Genomic DNA, 7,500 nt, shown 5'->3' on the forward strand with positions numbered 1-7,500 from the left:
CAGCCGTCGTCTTTGCTTAAGGACGTTCGCGCGAAAATTTTTCAACATTGATTTTTTTCTGAAACTTTAACCACTGTAAGATAATGAGTTAGTTATGTTAGAAATGTAAAAAAATGGGGGGTCACCGACTTCGTTTTGGAGAGAACATGCCCGGAAAAACACCCAAAATGTGACAAAATCGGGCTTCGTTAGCGAATAAGGCCAGTGTCTGTAAACCCAAATACATTGCAATTAGATCTTTGAAGTGAAATCTTCTCTGCAAAATATTGTTTAAGTGGACTTATTAAGTGAATTTAGTCAACTGGTGAGGTTCTTTAAAGGATCAAGTTCGCATTTAGCGACCACAGTTTCACGCGCCTTGCAGCCGCAAGATGGCAGGATTTGATGTCCCGTGAGCAGAAATCTTGAAATTTTTTTACTTCCCACATTGATTTTTTGTTCATTTTTGGACAACGTGGAGATAATTGTAAATAAAATCCGTTTCTGGAAAGAAAAATAGGGGTCACCGAACGTCCAAGAGCGTTAAATCCAGGCAAAGCTATAGCAATGGCCTTTTGCCCTATCATTTCTCATTTTATTACTTAGCGCGCGCGCTCGTGTATGACGTGGCGTGTGCATTTGCGTGCGCAGTGAGGATGCGCAGAAACAATTGGCGCGAACGTCCTTAAACTCCCTATTGCACTTTTTGTAACGCTGATGTTCTGGACAACCAAAGAGTAAATAATTACCATAGTCAAGTTTAATTTAGATGTCTCAAATGCGTGAACTGCAATTTCCGATGTCTCCATCGTAAGATATTTCCTTATCTTAGACAAATTTCTTAGATGAAAGAAAGTTAAAGAACGAGGATTTACATATTGCAGCGACATAAGCGTCAAATGTCATGTGTTTATCGAAAACAAAATCAAGGCTCCTAGCTGAGAAAATGGCCGAAAGTTTCTCAGTGCCTACACTAATCCAATCGAATGGCGAGCAGATTGGATCTTTCGAGGTGATCAACAAGATTTCAATGTTTTCAGGATTAATTGAGTTTGAGATCATTTAAGGTCATCCACTCGCATATCTCCGCCATATAACACTCGACCCACGACCTTGCATTTTCGATTTCCATTGACTCGAAGGAAAGTAACATATATAGAACTGCGTATGGTCCGCATAAAGATGAAAATCCAAATTTTAACTTCTTACAATCTTAGCACGTGGTGACCACAACACCGGGAGCTCCATGCCCTACTCTTTACGGACAGTGTGTGGGTTCTTTTACGTCCCACTGGGTTGGGAACAGTGAAGGGTTGTGAGACGGGGCCTACGGTTTATAGTCCTTATCCGAGAAGACCTGAAAGTCTAACCTTTTGCGAATGTTTTTACAAAGGCAGCACTTTTTCCTCAGCGTATTTTCAGACCCTGAGTGTTGGTCCGACCGGGGTCGAACTCGCGACCTCCCGCATGGCACCCCTTGCCAAACAACTAAACCACCTGTACTCCTGCACACATGCCAGAACCCAAATCTCGTCCCCACGGACGCACTTTATAATTAATGATTATTCCTAGTTATAATGACAGGTCGGTAGGCGCGGAAAATTGCAGTCCCTTCATCTCCAGTCCCAAGCATCCCTCGGCCGTTTATCTCGATTGCGTGACAAAACACGATTGGCTCAATCGGAAGCATACAGAAATGTCCATTGAGAAGAATTCAATGGACATTTTTGCAAATTGGCAAAAACGATGGAGCATCCGCGCTCATCGAATGAACCTATGGAAAAAATAATGGACATACCTTTTTCGTTTTATTGTTTATAGAGGCGGAGCTCTTCTGTCAGAAGCCTTATTACTTAAATAGATTAAGGGGTCAGTAGGCGGAAAATTCTGAAAGCGTGTTACTTACAGTGATACTTGCTTACAGGGAGTCTATTAATAACAGCAGTTCGCCATTCATGATCTTTAAGGGTGCGTTCGATTGACCGTATTCCGCCGGGAATAAGAATAGGTGGAGTGCTGATTCAAAACGGTATGTCTGGCGTTTTGAAGCAACAATTGTTAGGATGATCTCATTATATCTAGTGGGATGCTTGTGCAATTTACATGTATGATGCAATAAAAAAGTTCCCGGATGTTGTTCTTCCACGAGGTAAACCATGGCGTGTTTAATGTCTTGTGTGGGTTGAACAAAATCTGAATTCATCTTCCCCCGTCATGAACGAAACAACTAGGATAATAAAGATATGTTTAAAATAGCATTTTAGCAGGTGTTTGACAATTCTAATGTGAATCTCCGTAAAAAGGAAGGATTTCTGACTTCTATTCCTTGTATTCCCATTCCGGAATACGGTCAATCGAACGCACCCTAAGTAAGCTAAGCTACTGTAGCCTTAAGTAAGTAAGCTAGTAAAGGTTGAGTGACATTCGTGTTTTATCCATGGTCAGCTTGTTGTATTAACTCTTCTTCCCTTCTCTAGCTGACACCCCTTGACCTCCAGTTTTACAAATGATATTGACTCAGTTTGAAAATGAATGAATAAACTTTACTTAAGTGTCAATAGTTCTAACGCATTACAGAACTAATTGGGGACAAGAAAACAAAGCTAGTCAAAAGAAATTTAAAAAGAGAAAACGATTTTACAGAAAAAGTTAACAAGGTAAAATTTTCACTCTTGTACAAGATAAAAAGAAATGCAAAGAGACAAATAGAAATTGCTCAGAAGTCAGCAAAAACACCACATTAACTATGTTCTATCATAGTGAATAGACCTTTTCACGGTTTCTGTCGCCATCTTGGATGAGGAGCAAACACGGCTTAAATTAATGTGCAGTGGATGTATGTGATTTTGTCCGAATTCAAACCTCTATAACTCTGCTGCAAAAGGCAGATTTCAAACATTTTACAGTATTTTTAGTCATTTTATTAATATCGTTTCGTTAACGGAAAATTACATCATTGCACAAGGCACAGCGTCAGAAAATTGGAAATTAGAAATCTCCCCATGTCGCTTCAAAATTCGTGGGAATTTGCATAATAATTTTGTTTACCATGGGTTTATATGAAATGTACAAATTTCGTTTACGGTCGTTATAGCTTGATTCTGATCGTCATACCTCACGAAAATAATCTCAATAGAAGTGCGTTTTGAAAAGTATTTTCGCTATCCACAATCGTCAGACCTTAAAGGATATATAATTGTTCAAATTCGGCAAAATTCCCATACATCCATACATTCACTGTAAACGTAATTTAAGCCGTGTCCCCCCCCCCTTCCCCCAACCAATGGCATCAGAAACCGTGAAAAGATCTATGATATTGCTGCAGCATTTATGAAGTCAAACTGGCTGTTCACTCTTTGTTTTTCCTACCTAGCAACCAAAGAAAAAAAAGACTTTGTGGTCGTGCGTCAAAATGCAGTGTCCTCCAATATCACAGGACGTTTATCTTCCTGTCGTTGATAATATACTCATTCAGAGTCAGTTCTTCCTGGTGTAGTAGAATTTGTACATCAATGGTCTCAGAACTGCATTTTAATGCATCCCTCCCGATGCAGAAAAGCAACTCGATTACTTGCTTCTTCTTGGGGGAAATTCTGGCCTCGTTTCTGGGAAGCTGCTCTTTGTCTTCTTTCCACGAGGAAGACGGCTTCCACGAAATCTGCTCTTGAAAAGGATAATGCCGGTTCGAACGAACAAGTGATTTCATCATGTCTTAATCCGATTTGATGCCAAAGAGGTTTACCTCCGGGTCCTTTTCATTCCAACGCGTACAATATCGATAAGATGATAAGAGGCCACCCTTTGAAAGTTGTTTGTCTCAGTTCAGTTTCACTGGACGCTCTCGCTGTGTTAGCTTTTAGTTAACGTTCCTCTGATTTCTTGTCATTGGTGTCAGGAATTAATTAATTAAGGCAACCTGCCATTTCATCATGTATAAAGTATGTCACATGGTGCAACAATATTTTTCGCAGTCATTAGTCAAATTTCCACATTCATTGTGCGGTTTGAGAAACAGTTTGTAGTTCGCGCCTGCGCAAAAGCGATGGAAGAGAGTTTGTTGACTCTACAGAAAGACAAAGAACAGACCTCGTGTCGCCGCTTAATCAAGGCCAATAACCCGAAAAATATTTAAGACGCATTAAAAAATTAGTTCCTTCTATGACTGATGAATTAAGAATCGAGATACTGTATTCGAGAATGAGAAAGTAAACTTGAGGAAGGATAGCTTTGATGAAAACTGACTTCGGGTGTCATTATTATGTATAATACAAGCAAATAACCAATCTTTTGTTGAATGAAGCAAACATCTATCTCCAGTGCGACGTCAATTCCATTTAAAGTGTCGTGTCTCAGTGCACACACATGCACAATTTGCATAAGACGTAGGTCACGTATGGGTTGTCGATTTTGGCGAATAGTCCAGGAAACGAGGAAACCACAATCTAGGCTCGTCCAATTACTAGCAAAATCGGAACTTAAAGGCAGCGGGTAGGAATCATTGTGTCATCATTACACTGCACGATCGTCCACTGTGGAAAAACTAAGTCCTCCAGAGCTTTTTGAAATATGGAGTCTGGCCATACGCGAATCAATTCAAAAGTCAATAGTTCAAGTGTGGCTCACAAAAAAAGAACCGAAAAAGAAAATTTGGGCTGTTTTGGATTTCCAAGAATCATGGCCATCGCCACGTCATACAGGCTTCAAAACAAGGAAAGTGATTTTCATAAATTATTGCGCAGTTCGAGGTTTAGAGAACTGGAGAAAATGTACTACGAACACGAACAGAGCTTACACAGAGGACAGATGGCCAATGTGCTGTTACAAATACTGCAAATGCAAGAGGTTAACACTGTCAAGGAATATACGATCAATGGCAATACATTCAAAGTTTATGTGGTGGAGGACACAGATTTGTAAAATCATCGACAAGCAAAAGAAAATGGAGCCATAACCGCTAAAGGTCATGCGTGGCTTAGGCATTAATTCACGGTTGCATTCTGCCCTCTTGAACCTGTTTGTATAAAAACAACGACAAATGAACAAAACACAAAATGTTTGGTCACTTTGGCCTGAGGTTTTGTGACAAAATATATGTCCAAATGTCTCAGCATTCTAGAGTTTGTTTTTGTTTGTTTGTAATATTTAAGTAAAGGTTACGCTGACAGTGTATTTTCACTGAAGAGTTACTGTAAAATAAAGGACCGGTCATGTGAAATAAATTAGCAGGCGCATATACGAAGTGTTCATAAATACGAAAGTGAGTTTGAATTAGTATTCGTATCTTTCATTTCGGGGCCCACAAACTCTGTATGATGCGTTTGGGCTCGAAAACGTATTTTTTTCTGCCTTCTGTTCGTTCATCATTTTCAAAGAAAGGTGCAGCCTACAGCTGTTTGAATAGAATTCAGTTTTAGTCGATGTTTCATTGTGCCGTTGGTTTTGAAGATACTATATAAATTTTAATGCTTACGTATGCATATAGCCATCGTGGCAAGAAATAAACCAAAGATTTCAAAATGGAATTATAACTGCAAACGAGAACTGATAGTATGTTCTTACGCTCATGTATTACAGTCGTGCCGCGTATAACCGATCCCACCTTGGCATGAATTATGTGTTCCTCCGCTGGCAATGGTCTGAGCTTACAGTTGACCATCATTTGCATTATATTCAGTTTCACGATGAAACCTAAACCGTTAATGAAGAAATTGCCTGCTTGGCCAGAGAACGATGCACGCCCTAAAGAGCAATAGAATCCCCTTTAGCAGTCCCCGGCTGACATAACAACGAACAGTGGGTCCGCCTTGTGGTTGAAGGCCACCAACAAAGCCCAGTGAGTGTATTAGTCGATGACTTTGTTCAGGAAGCCGTCACTGAAGAAGAGCCGATCGACCGACCGTCAAATTTCCTCAGTTATTGATAACACTTTGGCTTCAGGACTATACGAGCAAGTCCATTTGAAGCGAAAAGCAGACAATAAGGCGACGGCTGAAAAATGTGAACTTCTGCGAGTCACTAGACTTAACATTTATTATCAACCAGAAGTATGGTGTAGTGGACGCGCCTCAACTGAAGGTATAAGAGTCACAGTTACCCACTCGCTCATAGCCAGGCTCACCGGCTCGATATGTGAAGTCCTTGAAAAACGATAAGCCATGCCCACTTGGGACGAACTGTGGGAAAGCCTGTCAAACGTTGCTCTCCTGATAGCGTCATTAACCCATGATTAAATTTGAATATATGTAGGCGTGGCCCATTCAAAGTCAAGTTAGCTGAGACTTACAAGGCCATTTGTAGCAGTACGCAACCATTTGGGTCAGAGTTGTTTGGTGATGATCTGGTTGACAGTCCGAATAACCAGGAAAAACACTATAAAACAATTTTAAAACAGCAGCGGCAATTTATTTTCCTTAAATGTGATGTTATTTAGTTCAAAGTGACTGTATTTCTCTGCTCGGGCGGTAAGCTCTCTTTCTAGAATTCTTGCTATGCGAAGCTCTGATGTCAGGGCCGTGAACTTTGCCGGCACAACAAGCCCAACTTCTCTCTTTCGTTTTCCTGTTACTTGCGTACACAGCTTGTTTCCTGCTTCGAGGAAATTCTTTAACAAGTGTGACACTTCTATCGGAACATGACCAGCAAGAGTTTTCTTTACATCCGACTGCGTCGTTACTAGGAACACACCGACTGCATTAGAATCGGGGCGAGCTATGCTTCAGACGCAATTGGATATCTTGAGGGAACCAGATGCAAATCCTTTCGCGTGCACAGATTCAGATGTGGAAGAGGCTTACCCTCCCAGGCTGGAGCTCGTAGATTCTGATAAAGAAGGAGACAGTGACATCGAAATTGACTGAACGTTGTAAATTGTTCCACAACGGGTTTTTTTCACCGCGTGAATTTCTCTCGTAATTCTAGATTTACTATCAGTTTAGTATCAGTCCATAGGAAAATTAACAGATAGAACGTGTACCGTTGAATAAAAATATAGAAAAAAAAAATTTTCTGGTATAGTGTTTAAATGAGCGCCGCCTTCGAATAAGCGCCGCATTTGTGGCGCGAAAAATTAAATAAGCGCCGCCGCGCTTATTCGAGTAAATACGGTACTTAAGACCCTCCAGCTTACACAGGGGCCATTTATTCAATCATTGAGAGTGCTACCAACAGGGAAACCCCACAGGAAGAGCAACAAAGGACAGCAGGACCACCACTCAAAAAGTCACAGTGGTTCAGTCATGATCATTGTTCGTTCCTCTCCGTCAGGGGTGTATCCTCGAGCAATACACCTGTAATTTCAGGGAGAATTAACCATTTTCAAAAAGGGGAAACAGCTTACAGATGACTCTTCCATTCTAAAGATCTAGACTGTCAGGGGATACAAAATATAATTCTTTGTCCCCCGATACAATTTGTCACTCCAAGGCTAATCAATTTTTTCATGGATGAGCCTCCTGAGCTTGATGCACAAATAACTAAATTCCTAGACTGAGAAAGGAATTGTAGTATTAGGAGAAAGTTTAC

This window comes from Montipora capricornis, chromosome 6 (assembly GCF_036669925.1).
Source record: "Montipora capricornis isolate CH-2021 chromosome 6, ASM3666992v2, whole genome shotgun sequence".
Classification (NCBI taxonomy): Eukaryota; Metazoa; Cnidaria; class Anthozoa; order Scleractinia; family Acroporidae; genus Montipora; species Montipora capricornis.